The 20,486-nt window shown below is 37.6% G+C and overlaps 1 long non-coding RNA gene across 1 annotated transcript; it reads left to right on the top strand.

Annotated features, from left to right (window-relative positions):
- The first annotated feature begins 10,381 nt into the window (after window positions 1-10,381).
- LOC124090059 (uncharacterized) lies at window positions 10,382-18,558 on the top strand. The gene is made up of 2 exons (XR_006850939.2): window positions 10,382-10,584; window positions 17,219-18,558. It is a non-coding gene; the product is annotated as an uncharacterized LOC124090059 (long non-coding RNA).
- The last annotated feature ends 1,928 nt before the right edge of the window (window positions 18,559-20,486 follow it).

Below are 20,486 nucleotides of genomic sequence, written 5' to 3'. Positions count from 1 at the left end.
GTCTACAGTTTTTGATGGTGGACAAAATGCGAACTGGGGGTGAGGTTTAGGATGAGATGTTAATGAGGTAGGAGGTGAGGTTATAGAGGTATTAGATCTTAGGTTGCATGAAAGCAAAATCTTAAAAAGTTGGATAGTAGCAGTTATAAAGAAAGAAAGTGATTTTGGGGAGACAAGTAAGTAGGAAGACAATAGAGTACAACAAACAAACATAAAAATTATGAAAAATAAAAAATATAAATATAGGAGACAAAATATTTTACAACTGTAATATGCTATTCAGACATCCCAGTCCTCAGTAGCATAATCCATGAAAAATACTTGGTTTCACAGATGTTGTGGATGTGAGGGCAGGAGAAAAGAGAAAAAAGTCTCGAAGGATAACACAAGGATTGTTTCTGTTTGAGTTCAATATCTTTCCTGCTTCTCTTCTCATCCCATAAGTTGGATTGTCTATTGTTTGCTGGTATCTCCTCCCTCAGGATGGTGAAGGTTATTAGGGTGAGAGGGTTGGTATTGGGGGTAGGACGGTGGGGTATAACACTTGCTGGTCCCCAAAGGGGGACTGCACCCCAAGGGTCTCCTTTGGGGCCCGCTCATGTGATGTGGGCACCTGGTCTTATCTCCTTATACCACCTGTAGACCTCACAATTCCTGGTCTCTACTTTAGCCTCTAAACTGTATTTCACTCACTCACTCCCTTCCTACTTCCCAATCAGGAACCTCTCTCTCCAGAGTTCTTGTGGGCTGTGCTCTGTGTCCTGTGCACCTGCTGTGACAGCTGTTTTGTATTAGGCAATTCAGAAAGAGGCTTTGTGAGCTAAGGACAGTCAATGTTGCAAGCACTGTGCAGGGTTAGTGACTTCAGGAGATGGGGGGAGAGGATACTATAGGTACTTTGATATTTCTTCTAAGCCCCAGTCACTGTCCCAAGCTGGGAGTAGCCCCAATTAAAGATGGCAACAAAGGTGTCCTAAGAGGGAGGCAGCTGGTGTGTCAGGTGGGGCCAGGCGGTGGCATTGTGCAGTGTGTTCAGAGATGCAGCTCTATGCTGTGCAGTGTTGGGGCTGGCAGCGATTTCCAGACAAAGTCTGGTGTCCCCAGGTGCAGGCTACTGACTGAATGTAGGGTACTATTGCAGTGGTTGCAATGTTCCAAGATTGAGGCAACTGGGGGAGCCCCATGTTGGTAGATGGGGGTCCATATGGGAGTGGTAGCCAGAGGTCCTTTGTGTGGGCAGCAGCTGGGGGGTCCTGCATGGGAGTGGCAGCCTGATGTCCTGTGTGGGTGAATGGCTGAGAGTACTGCACTGATGCTAAGGCCTGGGGACCTGCACAGGCACAGGGCTGGGACTCTTGTGTGGGAGCAGCAGTCCGGGTCCTCTAATAACTCGCAGAGAAACAGTATTTCCACTGCTTGAATCTCAGGTCACAGAGTGACACAGAATGCAGCCTCCCTCTCTTCTGCTATCTTAGATCTCCTCTTGTGCTTCATTTTAACAGAAGTGATTCTAAACTTTACCTGCTATAGGTTTTATATAGATAATCTTTATGAGATGAAGAGAGATTTCTTCAATTAGAAGTTTACTGGTTTTTTAAACTTTGGTTTGGTATACAATTTTATCTACAGATTTTTCTTTGTTGAAATAATTCATTGAAAAAAATGCTTTGTACCTTATATTTCACTAGAGTGAAAGAAAGAGAATATTTCATATTGAGATAATTTGAAGCATCAAAATGTTCATATGATCTTAACACTTTGCATATTTGGGCTCTCATACAAAATATCTTCTAAATGCAAGAATGTGAACATGAACAAAATTACAGTAGGTGATAAAATGATCCTAAAAAGTACTACTAAAAACATAAAAGTATATTTGCTTCAATTAATCAAATACAGTTATACCAATACTAACGTTGAACAGGAAAACTCCACATCCTACATCTAAAAAAAACTTACAAGAAAAAGTAGCCAGAAAATATGGAAAAAAAAGGAGAAATGAATTGGGGGATGAAGGGGACTAATACTACCAGTATTGAGAAATGAAATGTAGCATGTGTAGACAAACATACCAATACAAAAAAAAAAATAGATTAAGTAGAAAGAGACTCAACCATAAATGCAAATCTATCACACAATTAACACAGCTCTCAAATCACTATTTTCTACTTTGTGATTTTTTAAAATAGATTTTAACTGTCAATAGACTTTATTTATTTATATGTGGTGCTGAGAATCGAACCCAGTGCCTCACATATTCTAGGCAAGTGCTCTACCATTGAGTCACAACCCCAGCCCTACTTTGACTTTTTATCAGTGCATTATAATTATAAATAGTTGTGTGATTCATTGATACATGCATACAATACAACCATAAAATTTGATCAACTTTGCTCCTTAATACCTCCCCTTTCACTCAAAATGTAGACCTTTTAATAAATGTTTTTCAGAGAACTAGATTGTTATATGGAAAAAATAAAGCTGAATTCCTTATATGATAATTTCCTAAGGAATCAACAATTTGAATTTAAAATTTGACAACCACAGAAGTATTAGAACAACAAAATATCCCCAAGGTATAATATGAATATGAATATGAATGTGAATTATTCTATGACTTGAGAGGGGGAAAAATTCCCTATAGAAATTCAAATTGCAGATTCAATAAGAGAAATGGCATATATTTTGAAATATATAAAATATAATTTAGGACAACAAGTATATGAATAAAGAGTTCATCATCACTAATGACCAGGAAGTGAAATGAAAATTATAATAAAATATAACCTAGTCATTATCAAAAAGACAAAATGTATCAGAAGCTAAGAAGATGCAGAGAAAGGGGGAGTGTCATACTCTAAGGTTATGTAAATTAGTATAGACAATATTTAGATGAGTATGAAATGTTCTTAAAAAACTAGAATTGTAATTATGATTCAGCAATCCTATTGTTGGGTATATGTTCAAGGACAATGAATTCAGTTTATAACAGAGACATCTTGACTCCCATGTTTATTGCAGCACTATTCACAGTAGCCAATATATGGAATCAACCTAAATGTCCATCAACAGAAGAAGGTATAAAAATGTGGTATATTGCACAATGGAACATACTTTAGATATGAAAACCTGTCATTTACAGCAAAATAATTGGATCTAGAGAAAATTATGTTAAGACAAGTAAGTCACAGAAAGACAAATACTGCATATCCTCACTTAAATGCAGAAGCAAAAAGTTGATCTCATATGTGTAGAGAGTAGAATAGTGTTTACCAGAGTTTGGGGAAGGTGGAGGGAAAGAAGGATGGAGAGAGGGTAGTTTACAGTTACAAGAGTACATTGGAGATGAAAAACCAATTACAATGTTCTATAGCACAGTAGGGTAACTATGGTTGAAATCAATTAATTATATATTTGCAAATAACAAGGGAAGAGGATTTTGAATATTCTAAACACAACAAAATTATAAATGTTAGAAGTGATGGATGTACAAATTGCTTTGATCCGAGCCTCACACTTTGCATGCATGTGTTGAAACATCATATTAAAAATAAAGTATATTGAAAATCTACCAAAATATATAAAATATTTACAGATTTTTCCATAGAACTAGGATTAACATAATTATTATAAAAATGGACACTACTAGAACAAGAGAAAAACCAACAAACAACCTTATGGAAAAATAGCCTAGAGAAGTTAACATAAAATTCACAGAAAGAAGATGCAGCCATCCCCCAAGAATATGAGTAGGCAAGGCTCCACTTTGCCTCTAAAAATCTGAATGCAAAATCAAATCACACTGAGGCATTCTTCTTCATCTACATAGACTGGAAGTAAGTAAGATTAAATGTAAATAAAGCATGAGTGACATCTTTACACTTACCAAAGAGTGATTTCCAAGTTATTATTGCTAATAAGGTAATTGAAGGTACAGTATCCAGGATGTCAGTATTTACCTAACATAGAAACATATGCTATGTTTTAACAATACATCATGGGAGTATAATTCATGACATTTTTAAAAAGAATGTCAACAGATGGAGGGAGAGATAGGATGGCAGGAATGGGGATAAAAGCTAGACATTTTGTAGATGTGAATTTGCAATATGTAAAAATTCTAAGCCATCATAATAAAAAATAAATTCAAGAAATAATTTTGAATAAAACTTAAAAGTTAAAAATATAAGTAAACATGGACCTAAATTTGTTCCCAATTTGCTGACAAAACTCATAGAACAGTTCTATTCTGAATGACATCTTGCCAAATTAATTTGACTTAAATTCCTGATGATGAGCTAGGGCTGTGGCTCAGTTATAGAGTGCTTGCCTAGCATATGTGAGGCACCATCCTCAGCACTACATAAAAATAAATAAATAAAATAAAGATCCATCAACAACTATAACTAAAAAATATTTTTTAAAAATTCCTGATGAGATCCACCCCAAATACAAAAGGATCTGCAATGATAGTGACTGATCAGAAATAATAAGCTATCCAGTAGCAATGAACATTGCCAGCATACACACTGTTGTCTTGAACTATCATTTTCTGCTAAATGGAAACAAGGCTCTTTAGAGAAATGGCTGATTCCAAGGCTGGGGTGGGAATTTACAAAATGAACCTGGAACATCTCATCATACAACATAGAAAGGGAATTTGAAGAAACAACTAGGATTGCGCCAAAAGCACTCTGGATCCAAGTAGAAGAGGTTCTCAATGGCCAAAGGTGGGATTCTGAGAGCAACAATAGAGATGATAGTTTCAAAGAATTAAATAAATAAAAGATGTTTAAATATGGTAAATTATTCTGCCTTGCCTAAATGAGATGTGTCATTAGGTAAGCAAATGGTAGGTGAGCAAATGGAGAGTTTTATTTATAGAAGGATGCCACCTCATTAATGACAAAGTAGTAGAGTTTTGAATAAAACCATTTTGCAAACCAAATGAGATAATGGATCTAAACAATGACCACCAGAGGATGCAAACATCACACAAAGAATGGTAACCCCCAACATGGGCCATGGAGACTGCTGAGTATCCTGCTTCTGCAGGTATTCATGATACACCACACCCAGCAAGACCCTGAAGAGTGGCCCTTACAGAGACAACAGGTGCCCTTGTGCTGCTGTGCACACTGCTGTGTACCCAGCTGGGCCCATATGATTGTCTTAACTGTGAGTCCCTACCCCCAATGCTGTGTGTAACTTTGTTGTACTCACCTGGATCAGCAGAATGTCCCCACCCATGCAGGGACAGTGGAGACTCAAGGGTTTTCCTACTGTTACAAGCACCACACCGAAAGTCATCAACTACCAATGAAGAAATGATGCAAAAAGTCACTATTGTGTCCAGCTGGAACCAAAGTTAAAAGAAAAGCAACACCTCAAGACATATTTATAGAAGAAAGCCTTTCAATATCAAAGCTACACTATGAAACTGGTAGGAATAATAGAACAAGTCTTATATGCAAATATCAACACAAGGACACACGTTGACTTTATATGAGGCCAATAAATCGCCAGCAACAGACCCCCCCCCCAAAATGAAAATTGTTGACTTAATTGAAGATAATTTAAGATAATAATTCTAAGGAAACTCAATAATATATAAGAGAATAAGATAGCCAAAGAAATTAGGAAAACAATTCATGACCTGAATGAAGAAATAGAGTAAAAATAGAGATAATAAAAAATAACCAAACAAAACTCTTGGAACTGAAGGACTCAATAAGTCAAATAAAATATATAATTTAAAGCCTCCAAAACACATTAGATAAACCAAAAGAATGTCTCCACTTTTAGTCATGTCTTTTGATATATCCCAGGCAGAGAGATGCGCGCTTGTACGCACACACACACACAGAATGAATAAAGAAATACTACCAAGAATTATGTGATCTGATTAAGGAAACAAATGATAGAATTATGTGTGCTTCAGATGGAGTAAAGGAAATAGTACAAAAACATATTCAATGGAAAAGTAGCTAGAAATTTCACCCAACATTGTAAGAATTACAGACATCCAGAATCAGGAAGCGTAAATCACGTGTAACAAAATGGACCATGAAATGTTCTATTCTGTAACATATTATACTCAAAATGTCAAAATCCAACACAAAGAAAGAATTCCAAATACTGCAAGAGAAAAGCACCAGGTTACATTTAAGGGAGCCCTCATTAGACTAACAAGAATCTTTTCAGCAGAAAGCTTACAGGTCAGGAGAACAAAAGGATGACACATTCAAAATCCTGAAAAATAATGACTGCTGACCAAGAACACTGTATCCAAAAAAGCTATCCTTCATATATATATATATATATATATATATATATATATATATACACATGTGTATATATATATGTATGTATATATGTGTATATACATATATATATGTTATATATACATATATATATGTATATGTTCATATATATATATATGTGTATATATATATGTATATGTTCATATATGTGTGTGTGTGTGTGTGTATATAATGGAAGGATAGAGAGGGAGAGACCAAAGGAACTTCTAGATCTAGAAGGAAAAGAAAGATAATGACCATCATGAACACACACTTAAATGAAGGAAGTGGAAAACAAGAACAGATGCTAAAGAAAAAGAAGAATCAGGGGCTGGGGTTGTGGCTCAGAGGTAGAGCGCTTGCCTAGCATGCATGGGGCACTGGGTTCAATTCTCAGCACCACATAAAAATAAAATAAAGATTAAAAATGAACAATCAAACCTTATTAGAGGAGAAAAACAAACTATAAAAATGAATGCAAAATAGAAAGGGACAAAGGATATTCAAAACAGCCAGGAAAAAAAGAACAAAATGATAGGAGTAAATCTTTTTTAAAAAACATTTTTATTATTGTATTATGATTATGCATGATTTGGTTCATTTTGACATAATCATACATCCATGGAATTTAATTTGCTCCTTTTCAGTCCATACCTCCTCTTTCCCTCATTTTCTCCCTCCCCTTATTCCCCATCCTCTATTATACTGATTTCCATTGATTGATAGATTAATTGATTGATAATTAGTGCTTTAGATATACATAAAGGTGAAATTTACTGTGGTATATTTACACATGTCCACAGAATAATTTTGATAGATTCCTTACACATTTCCTCCCCATTGCTCCCTCCTTCAACGCTCTTAATCTCCTCCTTCTACTCCACTTATCTTCCCTCTACCCTTACCTCCTTTCTATCCCTTACACTCTTGCTTCCTCATGGGAAAGAAAATTTTTGACCCTTGATTTTCTCATTCTGGCTTATTTCGCTTAGCATAATTCTCTCTACTACCATCTATTCACTGACAAATGTCATAATTTCATTCTTCTTTTAACTAAGTAAAACTCCATTGTGTATATATGCCACATTTTCTTTATCCATTCCTCTACTAACGGGCACCCATGCTGCTTCCATAACTTGGCTATCATGAATTGTGATGCTATAAACACTGATGTGCCTGTATTGCTATAGTATGCGCATGCTAGTTCTTTTGGATAAATACCAAGGAATGGGGTAGCTGGGTCATATGGGGGTTTTATTCCTATCCTTTTCAGAAATCTCCATACTGCTTTCTGAAGTGGATGTACTAATTTGCAGTCCAACCGACAATATCTGAGTGTGCATTTTCCCCCACAGTCTTAATGAGAATTTATCTTTATTTGTTTTCTTGATGATTGTGATTCTCACTGGAATGAGATAAAATCTCAATGTAGTTTTGATTTGCATTTCCCTGATTGCCAGGGAAGTTGAAAATTTTTTTCATATATTTGTTGTTCATTGGTATATCTCCTTTTGAGAAACACCAGTTTAGATCTTTTGCACATTTATTATTATTTTGCTTTGTTTTGTTTTGGTACCAGGGATTAAACTCAGGGGCATTGGACCACTGAGCCACATCCCACTCCTATTTTTTATTTTATTTTGGGATAGGGTCTCACTGAGTTGCTTAGTGCCTCGCTTTTGCTGAGGCTGGCTTTGAACTTGTGATTGTCCTATCTCTGCCTCCCAAGCCACTGGGATTACAGGCATGCCCAGCTTGCATATTTATTGATTGGGTTATTTGTTTTTTTTTTTTATGTTAAGCTTTTCAAACTCTTTTCAAACTCTTCCAGGAGACACATCTTGGTGTATCCATTCATGGCCAAAGAGGTTAAGAGAGTAACCCTGTACCTTCCATGTGTCTAAAGGTAGATGTCCAAAAAAGTCTAGCTATTTCCCTCTATTATTTTTATGAAGCACTAATCCAATTTATGAGGGTCCAGCTCTCATGGCCTAATAATCACCTAAAAGCCCCATCTCTTAATACTTTTGCATTTAGGGTTAAGTTTAAGTTTTTGAGAGGATGCATGGTTTCAAACTATAGCAGCTTTCAATACATAGAGCATCACAGTTCATTGTCAGTGGCTATTGCAACATCTGTGTGAAACACTTTTTTTTTTCTCTTTTTAATGTTGACTCATTATAATTATGCCTAATAGTGGGATTCATTGTGACATATTTGTATGTGCACACAGTTTAATGAATTTCATTTCCCAGTATCTTCTCTTCCTCTCACCTCCTCACTCCTGATCTTCTTCCTCTACTTGTTTCCCTCCTATTTTCATGAGATCTCTTTTTTTCCTCTTTTCTCTTTAGCTTTCTAATATGAGAGGAAAACAGACAACCTTTGACTTTCTGAGTCTGGCATATTTCACTTAACATAATGCTCTCCAGTTCTATCCATCTTCTTGCAAATGACATAATTTCATTCTTTATGGCAAAATAAAACTCCATTGTGTCCACATTTTCTTTACTCAAAAGCATTAAAGTCAACATACTATAGCAATTCTTAATGTTTTTAATATTTATTTTTTAGGTGTAGATGGACACAAAACAATGATTTTATTTCTATGTGGTGCTGAGAATCGAACCCGGGTCCCTCCTGTGCCAGGCGAGCGCTCTACTGCTGAGCCACAATCCCAGCCCAATATAGCTAATTTCTTCGACCAGCCTAAGTGTCCTGTAATTCATAATAGCCAATTTCTTCGACCAGCCTAAGTGTCCTGTAACAGAAAAATGGATAAAGACTATGTGAAACAATTTTAACCAGATACATTTAGAGAGAAAGATACAGAAATAATTTTCTGAATGTGAAGTTCATTAAATACTGTAGTAGTGTCTCAAGGAAATGTTAGCATCTCTCTCCATGGAAGTCTTGCCAAACTTAAGGGCCCTCGATGTTTTCAGAAAACTAAAGTGATATGGCCCCATGATATCTTCCAGACTAAGGATTACAGGCTCTAAAGGTGTGGAATCAAATGGTATTTGAAATGTTATGGATATCTGAATTATCATGTTGTGGACCTTAAAAGAAATAGACAAATAAATGTAATTAGGCTTGAAATTACTTAGCTTTCCAACTCAGCAGCTTTGCAGTTCCACAAAGAGAGCAGACTTTCTCATCTTTCAAACAGAAGACTGACAAGATCTTTCTTCCTTGAGGAGGCTCATCTACTAAATCTCCCTCTCAAATAAGGTTCATTTGCAGGAGCAAATGTCTGAGTTATCTAGAGACAAAGTAGTTAGCTTTGTTACAAACTGAGCATCGATGAACCTTGCTGGGTAAGTGAGGAACTTAAGGAAATGAGGGAAAGTTCGTCTGAGCCATGTGTTGCTCGGCTCTAAGGTGAAAATGTGGAACTCTCAAACTCTATGTATGCTCTAATTATGATGGTCTGTGCCTCTGTTTCAGTTCTCAGCTTGATGGACCAAAGTGGCTTATCCCATGTGAGCCTGCTTATCTCAGGGATCCAATTAAAAAAATCCCTCAGAAATGGGACACTTCTCAGAAGAGCAGTTAGGTGATTTTTACCCCCCAGGGTGGGACTTCGTCAAGTTTAGCAGTGAAGAGAGGTATAGGGTAAGAAAGATAAGGGTCTTGGTTTTAAACAACCACAAAGCTCCCAGTCAAGACGGCCCCTTTGTTCTAAATTCCCTCAATTCCAACCAGCTGTTACGGAGCCGAGCGCCACCTCTGTGTGGAAGCACTGTTTTAAACATTGGGGACCTAACAATGAATATGGCCAAGGCCCCTGTTACTAAGATGAGGTGTTCATCCAGATGTGGTTTTCACCTTTCCAGAGCTCAGGGCTGTGCAAACATTTCTCGCCAGAATTTCAACTTGTCTTTCAGCCTCCTAATTAATTCCAGCCAAATTCCCATGAGTAAGAGACTGGAATAAACCAGTCTCCCCCACGCACCCTCCCGCCCCCCTACCAGGCAGTGTGCGGCTTCCTTCCTAGCAGTGGTGGGGCGGACTTGGGGTAGGCGGAGGCGGGCGGTACGAGGTGACCTGATTTCATTCGCCACGCTTCTCAGCTTCGCGGGCGCGCGCCCACGTGACCACCTTCCCCTAAATAAAGTTGAACAGTTCTTGGTTGCGCACAGTTGCTGAGGGAGACATCGGCTCCAGTGAGCTTCTCTTGCTGCAGCAGTTTCCAGCTGGCACCTCTGCCCCCTTCGCACAATCCTGCACCTTTGGAACAGCGGCATCATCCAGAGCCCAGCTCAGTTGAACCGCCCAGGTAGGCCCCACCCCCACCCTGGCGCCAACTGGTCCGCACACCAACAGATGCCTGGAAGGATGGGTGGGTGGGTCGCGGGGCTTTGGCACTGGCACACGGAGCTGGGCTAAAGAGATGGGGTGTCAAGAGAGAACGAGCTCAATGTGTGAGAAAACACTCCTGAGGACGGATGCAGTTCGTGTGCCTGGGTTCTGATGAGTGCTTCAGGATTTGGGGAGTCAGCATTAGACTACAAATGGGAAAAGTGTGGTTGACTGGAATTCTGAAAGCCTGGGGTCCCTCCCAGATCCTGCCTCATTCTTCTACATATCCTTGAGCAAAAAGCTTTATTAAGCTTTCTGCACCTCAGTTTCCCCATTTTCAAGAACTGGTTTCAGACTCCCGCCACTAGGACTGGTAATGCAGCTGGGGGCTGGGAAGAGACAATGGCGGAGAGCGTGGCGCACCTGTGCTGAGGGCTGTGGACTTGAGGCACCCTGATAGTCCATGGAGGTGGAGGCTGTCTCGATAGTGGGGGGTGTGATCTGTGGGGTTGAACCTGGTCGCTCAGTCCTAGGATGCGCATCCCCATGACACCTGCTTGTGGATCCAGCTGTGGCTGAGAACAGAACTGTGGCCTGAGGGAGCGCAGGAGCCACTCGTTCTTTCCCATTGCTGGCGTCCAATACAGATTCCTGTGCTTTAGCTGTGGCAGCAGGACCCCCAACTTGCTAGATATGGCTTCCTGTAAAGCCGGGTTCTTCCCTGGCTGCCCCCTTTCAAAGACAAGTCTGCTCCTGGTCACTGCGGGAAACGGAGGGGGAAGGGAAGAGAGAGCAGTAAGGAGGGGCAGGAAAAAGAGAGAGAGAGAGAGAGAGAGAGAGAGAGAGAGAGAGAGAGTGTGTGTGTGTGTGTGTGTGTGTGTGTGTGTGTTTCTTGCTTTGCGCGATTGGGCATCTGTTTGTGTGTTGGGGAAGGAGGTGGATACCGCAGGGAATTCCCAGTCATCTAGCCCTGTCAAGGATTCAGTCAGAAACCCCTGAGCTATCACTCTCAATTCAAGAGGCACCCCACCCACCTCAGAGCTGTCCTTGGGGAAGAATTGATATAGCTGAGAGACCACACCTCGGCTGGAAAAGGGGTAGATAAGTGGGAGGCTAATCGTTCTGGAGCCCAATAATGATTATCCAGCTAGCCCCATCTTGAGAGTGCTTTGAATACACAGGTTTCATCCAATATTGAGGGAGGGGTGGAAGAGAGAAGGAGGTAAAGGCGGGGGGGTGGAATGGAGGAGCACACATACTGACTTCAGGCAGAGGGTGGCCCCTATGCATTCTAATGTTATCTCCGACAGCAATGGCAGTTGTACTGACTGCCTGAATGACTAAGAAAACTTAAGAGGAAAGCTCCCAAGGCTGGACATTCTGCACTAGATCCTAGGCCCTCTGGGGAAGGGTAGAGCCAGGGAACAGTTTAAGCCCCTAAATCTTCCCTTGGTTTGCATCTGAAACTGCAGTCCTCTGTCTTTGCTGGATTGGAACAAGATAATGCTCCTGCCTGGAAAGCAAATAGAGACACAATCTGACTTTTAAATCCAGTTTCCATCCCTTACACACAAAATGCCCAGTAGTTGCTTGTCTACCTCTGCTAACAATGCACTTTTAACCACTCTATCCCTCAAAGGCTAATTGTTTTCCTCTCAGAGTACCCATCCCCTCCAATTCCCATCAATAAATCACTATTTAGAATGTCAACCCTTTGCAGAAGATGAAATGGGATTTTAAAAAGAACCAGCCTTCATTGTGATAGTGGTGAGGAACAAGTATAATAACCCTTACATGTGCAGTGATGAACCCACTTCCCCTCTCTGGGTCTTAGTTTTTATTCCTGCATAAAGCATGTATTTAGGTTAGTGGGGAATTGTGTGGTTCATTGTTCATAGGAGACACACATGCACTCATGAACTGACAGCTCATGATATAGCCAAAGATAATTAATTGCTAAATTGTTTTGTAGAACTTAAAGTGTCAGCTATCACTTCTCACTCTCTACATCATTTAATATATTGCCTTTTCACTTGATTTCCCTTCATCCACATAGATTAAAATGGAGATCAATGCACAGCAGCCATAAACCTTGATTGAGAGGAAAATAATCTGCTAATGTAATTTCACTAGACTCAAAAAGGGAAATAGGTATACAGTTTGTTGTGGAGGAATAAAGAAGAGACAAAATATTTTAATTATGTGGTTTTCAGAGATGGGCCCCAAGCATGTCCAAACCTGTATCACAGCCCTGGCTGTCTACCTTTCCTTCCTAGTGAGTTTAAGTGGAGGGGAGTTCAGCATCAGAACAGGAAAGTGGTGGTATGCTGATCTTTGTTCCTCCTTGGTAGAACAATTTTGAATAGCAGTGAGGTAACTTAAATTTAACTCAGGAATTGTTGCCCTAAAAAGACTGCCTATGGACTTAGTGCCTTAGGGTTAGGCTGTTTTGAAAGTGGAGGTGTTTTTTGTTTTTGTTTTTGTTTTGTGTATAAATACTATTTGAAAATATTTTTAGACAAAGGTTAAATGGTAGAAGTTTCTCATTCCCATATATGTGAAAATAAAATTAAATTACACAAAGCAAAACCCAGCTACTCTTACAATTGTATACAAGAGAGAACAAGTTCAGGTCATGGAATCTGCTTTTATTTCTGTGTTCCTTTTATCAATATCCACTGCAGTAAAATCTATAAATGGTATGGGAGAGATTTTTCCATGGGGAAAGGGAAAGATCAGAGGGAATAGAGAAATTTGTCAAGAGAAATTGAACATCAGAGCAGATTCTCAAAGGCAGCAGTAAGTGACTGATTTAGATTGGTTTTACCAAGTTCCTAGAAAATGATTTTCGAACAAAGAAGACATGTTCAGCCAGGCACAGTGATATACGCCTGTAATACCAATAGCTCATGAGGTTAAGGTGGGAGGATCATTAGTTAAAGCCAGCCTCATCAACTTATCATGCATGAGGCACTGGGTTCGATCCTCAGCACCACATAAAAATAAAGACAATAAAGTCCATCAACAACTAAAAAAATATTTTAAAAGTAAAATTTTGGGGGGCTGGGGCTGTAGCAACTTAGTGAGACCTAAGCAACTTAGTGAGACCCTGTCTCAAAATAAAATAAAATAAAAAAGGGCTGGGGATGTTGCTCAATAGTTAAGTTACCCTCAGTTCGATCCCTGATGCAAAGGGGGCGGGGGATTACATTGAACACTCTCCCAATGACACATGAAGTTTGAAACTGCAGCTGCCCATCTGTATCTATAGTCATACCCCTCTCATATATATACACATGCAAACACACACACACACATACACACACACACACAGACACACACACACATTTTAGTTGGAATAATTTTTATTGATTTGACTTGAACTCAAAAAATAAGTGCCTGGAATTGACAGAAATTGTTCCATCTGAGACCCATCTTCCTGAATTTCCCTTAAAGCTTTAATTAGGCTAAACACAGGAGATGGGACAAGATATTGTGTGAACTTAAGGAAATATCTAATTGGCTTAAACTTTATTTTAAATTTCTCCTGTAGTTTAAAAAGTGTACTTTAAAAAAGATTTGTAGTTATATATGAACAGAATGCCTTTATTTTATTTGTTTACGTTTATGTGATGCTGAGGATCTAACCCAGTGCCTCACGCATGTTAGGCAAGTGCTCTGCCACTGAGCTACAGCCTCAGCCCAAAAAATTTTACTTTTTTTAAATTTTTTTTTTAGTTTTTGATGGACTTTATTATCTTTATTTTTATGTGGTGCTGAGGATCGAACCCAGTGCCTCATGCATAGGTTGAGCACCCTACCACTGAGCCACAACCCCAGCCCTCCTCCCAAAATTTTACTTTTAATGTATGACTTGTATTACTAATTGTGAAAGTTCCTTCTGAGGGTAAATATTTTTTTATTCATGTGATTTGACAGTGGCAAGGACAAGAGTAGCAACTCCAGGTTTATTTTTCTTTTATTTTTCTTCCTTTTTTTTTCTCTTTTTTAGTAACAGGGATTCAATCCAGCTGTGTTTTTATCACTGAGCTACTTTCCCAGCACTTAAAAAAATAGTCAGTTGGTTAGATTGACTTTAACTTTGAATCCTCCTGACTCAGCCTCCAAAGTTGTTGGGATTACATATTTGCATCATCATAGCAGCTACTTTTCTTTTGTGTACTACTCAATTACATTAATAAGAGTCTACCCTGGAATATAAAGTAGAAGGAAAACTGAGTGGGGGTCATTTTAAAAGTTCTTTAAAAAGGACACATCTTGCCTTGGTTGTCTAGGACATCTCAACATCCTCCCTGACCCACACTAAATCTTTAATCCATGACCAACTACAACTGGGAGCTTGGTATTTCATTTTCTGCTGTAGTCAGATAATTACTTTCAAAATGACAATATTCTTAGTTGGAACTTCAGCCTTTTAAATAAAAATAAGGGGGCTTTATAAAACGGTGTAAAGCCTCTTTCAAATCCAACAGCCTGGTATTCAATGAGTTGATGAAAATCTATCTCCAAACTTCATAGGTCCTTTTAATGAGGCCAGATAAAATCTGGAAGAGGGGTGATGTTATTTAAATTATCATTTGGCTTTGTGGGGGGCTATGGAGAGTGTCTGCAACATATTTCTGCCTTCCAGTATCTGCCAAGTCCAAAGGAAGAAATATGCAAGACATCATTTTGCCTACCTTATTCTACCTGAATACATGGCTTGTTTTAAAACCAGGAGATACAAGGTAAAAGCTGTTTATAATGTAGTTAAGTGAAAACTGCAGTCTCAAAAGATAAAACTGGCTTGTTTCTGTGTGTAATTTTGTGTCCTTTCATCCAAGACATTTACAAAATGGAGTGGCATTGGATTCTTTGGGTGTAAATGGAATATAACCCCTACAAACACTTTAAGGGACTATCAAAAGATACATTTTGCTGGGTGTGGTGATGCATGCCTGAAGCCCCAGCTACTTAGAAAGCTGAGGCAGAAGGATTCCAAGTTCAAGACCATCCTGGGCAATTAAGCCCAAGCTCGAAACAAATAATAATAATAATTTTTTAAAAGGGCTGGCAATGTAGCTCAGTGGTATAATGCCCCTGGGATCATTCCCCAGCACTGCAAGAAAGAAAAAAAAAACTGCATTTTTCATATGGCATTCACTGAAAAAAATAAATTGCTCATATAAAGGAAAGTAAGGGAGGGCCAGATATCATAAATATATAGGAAATATCAGTAGTATGGAAAAGGAGATGTAGAAAGAAAGAGGAAGATTGGGAAAGGGGAGGAAATGTGGAATGAACTTTTAAAAATCATGTTATGTGCATATATAAATATAGTATAGGTAATTCCACATTTATGTGTAATTAGAAAGAACCAATCAAAAATAAATAGATGAGTGAAAGGAAGATTAGTAGAGTAGAAGAAGAGAATGAAGGGAGAGAAGAAGAGAGGTAAAAGGTAGTGAACAAAAAAAGAATTGTTGAAAGTGGACAGTATTCTGAGCTTAATCTTGGAGCCATTGAGGGAGCATCTTCACAGCATTTCTGCACTCAGGTGTGTTTTGTGCAGCAGTAATTTATATATAATATTTACTACCTATAGCAGAGACTTTGACCCTTAACTATATTTTATTTTCATTTGTATTATTGTATGTCACTGTTTAATGATTTTCTCATGTGTATATCCTTAAATCTGTTATGTTGTCTTTTTATTTTAATCAAAGTCTACCATATTTATTGCTCTGAATTTTCTTTAAAATTCAGCATTTAAACTCTACTGGAAGTTAACATATTGTGAAACATATGTGCTTCTTATTAGAGTGAAGACATTATTTACTTTTTAAAATAATAATAGTATGCCAGTTTATAGTAAACAGAAGTACATTAGAGTTAGAAAGTGCTTAACAACACATAATTAATAAATTTAGTTTCTCATTGCAGGGGAGGGCTAGTCTGCAGACTTCTAGTAAAATTGCAATTATGATTTATAGAGCCACAGAGCAGTTTGGGGGTTGGTACTTAATGAAAATAATAGTATATTGGTAAGTTTTTTGAAATGTGAGACAGTATTTTCTTAGAATAAGTTATTTAACATTTATTTTTTATTTTAGGTTGACTGTAGAATCAGTGTTCATGCACTGAACCCAGCCAATAAAGGGTACTACTTTAGAATGGATGTTGAAAATATCACTGTGATATTGTATGCCACAGGTTGCAAGGATTAATGTTTCCAAAATGACTGTTCAACTTGGCTTCATATTTTAATTAGAGTTAAAATACTTACCAAATTCATGCCATTTTGGCTCAACTTGTTTTTCTAGGTTCCTAATTTTCTACTATTTTAGAAAACACTTAATTTCTGATTAAAAGCACATTAAGGAATGATATTCTTGCTGCCAGAATATAATGTTAATGAGAACTAACATCAAAGAAGCAGGAGACAGGGTTCTGCTAATACCTTTCTTGTAAAGTCACTAATATGCCATGCTACATTCAATGAGTTATTTGCATCTTGTATATGTTGCAGGCACTCTTGCCATTTTAAAACTTTAGTTTATCTGCTGTAGACAAATATTAATAGAAAATTGACTCCACTTTTTTTAAACCAGCTCCTGAAGTAGCATACTGGAGATTGCATTCATTTTTCATATGAGAGAATCCAAGTCAAGTCTTCTTTAGTCATCTTCAAGTTGGGGACTGTGAGAGAACAAGTTTCATTGTTGCCTTTTCTTCCAATGAGATCATCCTTCAACTTAGGATTCATGCCTGCCTTCTGGACTTCTGAGGACTATGAGAATATTAATAAGATGAATGCAACCATCCAGGCTGAAGCCACCCATCTGGATGCTCCCCTCTCCTCCATGGTGGCCCTGATAATAGTGTTGATAATTATTTTCTCATTGGTAATGACCTCCTTTGTGACATACTGTTTTCACAAGTGGAAGCTGAGGGGCCGCAAACTGCAGAGAGCCCTGGAAGAGTATCAAAGAGATCAAGAGAAAAATATATTTCATAGCCCTCCTGATCTTATTTCTTAAAATATTGTAAACTGACAATCGGAGGGCACCATCTGAAACAAAGCAACATGACAAGAAAGAACAAGAAATGGAACAACATGAAATAAGAAGAAATTAGATGTGAAAACAAGATGAAGTAAAACCATAGGCAACAAAATGACATGCTGCAAAATGACAGGAAGTGAAAGGGGAGGAGGAGAATGATAATTGTACAACAACTCTAAAACAAGAGTTCATGTCATAGTTCTGTTAATCCAACTGTTCATTGTTTGACAGTTGCCTATAGTTTCATTATATAAGCAACTTGGTGATAGTTTTTTTTTTCCCTTTCTTTGTGTATTTGTTTTGTTTGGTGTACAGTGAAAGCAAAACCATCATGTATTTTACATCTTCATTTTATTTACCAACAACCTTTGGATTGCTGATGGATGTGACTAAATAAAAGTTCTATACTGATCATTTACCTATGAAAGATGGCCAGATGAATATAAAGATAAGAACCTTGATATCAGGCATATAATATGGTAGTTTTATTTTCCGGCTAGTAATGTTTGCATTGAAGATAAGAAAAAGATTGCATAATCATAGCACATGTAACAGTGTAAGTACTGACTGTAACAAAATATCTAGATGTGTTGAAATGTAGGCAATATGTGTTTTATAAAAAGGAGAAGAAAATAAGTCCCAACTACCTAATAACCCCATCTCCTGAAGTTTTGCTTAAGTTATAGATTGCTTGAAATTAATATTAATTAATATATATGTTTGAAGCAAAATTCTTTTCTGGTAATAATGCTGTATGTATACATGTTTCGGTAAAAAAAACTTGTCATAATATGAATGAGATGGTTTTTAACAGTATGTGCTATGTAAGTATTGCTAACAATTAAAATGTGAAATTTTCTTGGATGTTATAAATGAAATCTATTAGATGAGATCGTGTATAATGGAATGCATTGTGGAGCTTACCAATCTTTGGATATAAAAGCAAGCAGTCCTACTTTGTGACTCAACAAATATATGTATTAAAAAGAAATTGTCTTTAATTTTTTTAAAAGAGAGAGAGAGATTTTTTAATATTTATTTTTCTGTTTTCGGCGGACACAACATCTATATTTTTATGTGGTGCTGAGGATCGAACCCTGGCCCCGCGCATGCCAGGCGAGCGAGCTACTGCTTGAGCCACATCCCCAGCCCATGTCTTTAATTTTTTAAAGTAGAAAAGGTCTGGGGATTGAGCTAAGTGAAGAGCAATATCTACACATCAGAAGATATCTTGAAAGGTAGGGAAGCAGGGAGATTGAGATTGAAGCAAAGATATTTCTAAATGATAAATTCATGGTTTAAAAAGTCCAAAGAGCAAAAACATTTACGGAGATGAAATACATTGTCTTTTGTTAGGGAACTTGGATTAGGATTCAAAATGAACATTTAGGAAATAAACTAAGAACACTTAAAAACCATACAAAAGGAAATGCAAATGTATGTAGTGAATTCAAATGCCTTAGGTTCCACAATCCTATGAATATATACAGTCTATAAATATTTTTTAAAAGTCTTGTTCCCACTACTTATTTGTTTATACAGGACCTCTAAACTTCTTTGCAAATTTACTGGGAGTTTCCAAAATGTGTAAGTTGGATATGAGGAGGGGGGAAATTATATTAACAATCAATATTTCAGCTCTACCGATAAGCCACAACACTTTTTAACAATGATAAAAAGAGAATTATATTATAATGTTAATGGAAAAGAGTTCTAGAGCTCGCCTAGCATGTGTGAGGCCCTTTGTTTGATCCTCAGCACCACATAAAATAAATAAAATAAAGGTATCGTGTCCAACTATAACTAAAAAATAAATATTAAAAAAACTCATTCATCCTTTTATCAGGAAACAACTCCTGTGATAACTGAGTCCCATGATAATGATATTAATGCATGAAGGCAGAGCCCTCATGACCTGATAAACTCTTAAAGGCTCTACCACTAATGCTGTTGGATTTGGGATAAACTTTCTAACACATGGAGTTTGGGGGACTTTCTGCCAGTACATAACAATCATCCCTTTAATTCCATCTTCCAGTGGAAGATTGACCTTCCTTTCATTTAGACTCTCAGAGGCATCCTCCTCAAAATTCAAATTTCTATGAAGAGTGCATTCAAGGCACTATAAACTTTCCCTATATGTATATCAAAGTCTTCCCAACCCCTTCCCCATGCTCAGTTCTAAAACTATTCACAAAATTTAGCTATTTGATATGACAACAGTTCACTTATTGTACTAAAATATGTATTAGCTATCTACTGTATTATGACAAATTACCATAAAATTTATCAGCTTACAACCACAATCATTTATTATTTTGAAGTTTCTGTAGGCCAGGAATTCTGGCACATATAAGCTGAATACCCTCTGACTCAGGTCTCTTATTAGATATGCAGTAAAGATGTTGGCCAGAAAACAGACTCCACATGAAGGATCTGCTGGAGATCTAATTACACTAATGTATCTATTGACAAGATTTAGTTCCTCACAACTTATTGGATGTGGGAATTTCTGAGTTCCTTGCTATCTATCCCTCTCCATAGGGTAACTCACAACAACTCAGCAGGCTTCCCTCCCAGGTAGGTGGGACTTTTATAGTCTGAGGCATGCCTTCATACCCTTCTCAGTATTTCTGCAGTAACTACATCCTAGTCATATCCACTGTAAGAGAGATAATAAACTGAATATTTATGTCATTTAACACAATTATGTCCGGTGGCATATGGATTTACTTTAATTTAAAATAAGTACAGCAACTATGCTTAATGAGATGAAGTTATTTTTATTAAGGAATAAAAATAAATTGTAACAAGA

This window comes from Marmota monax, unplaced genomic scaffold, assembly GCF_021218885.2.
Source record: "Marmota monax isolate L192 unplaced genomic scaffold, Marmota_monax_Labrador192_F-V1.1 WCK01_AAM20220418_F8-fsc00134, whole genome shotgun sequence".
Taxonomy (NCBI): domain Eukaryota; kingdom Metazoa; phylum Chordata; class Mammalia; order Rodentia; family Sciuridae; genus Marmota; species Marmota monax.
The sequence above is the reverse complement of the archived record's forward strand: the minus strand, read 5'-3'. Positions and strand labels throughout refer to the sequence as shown.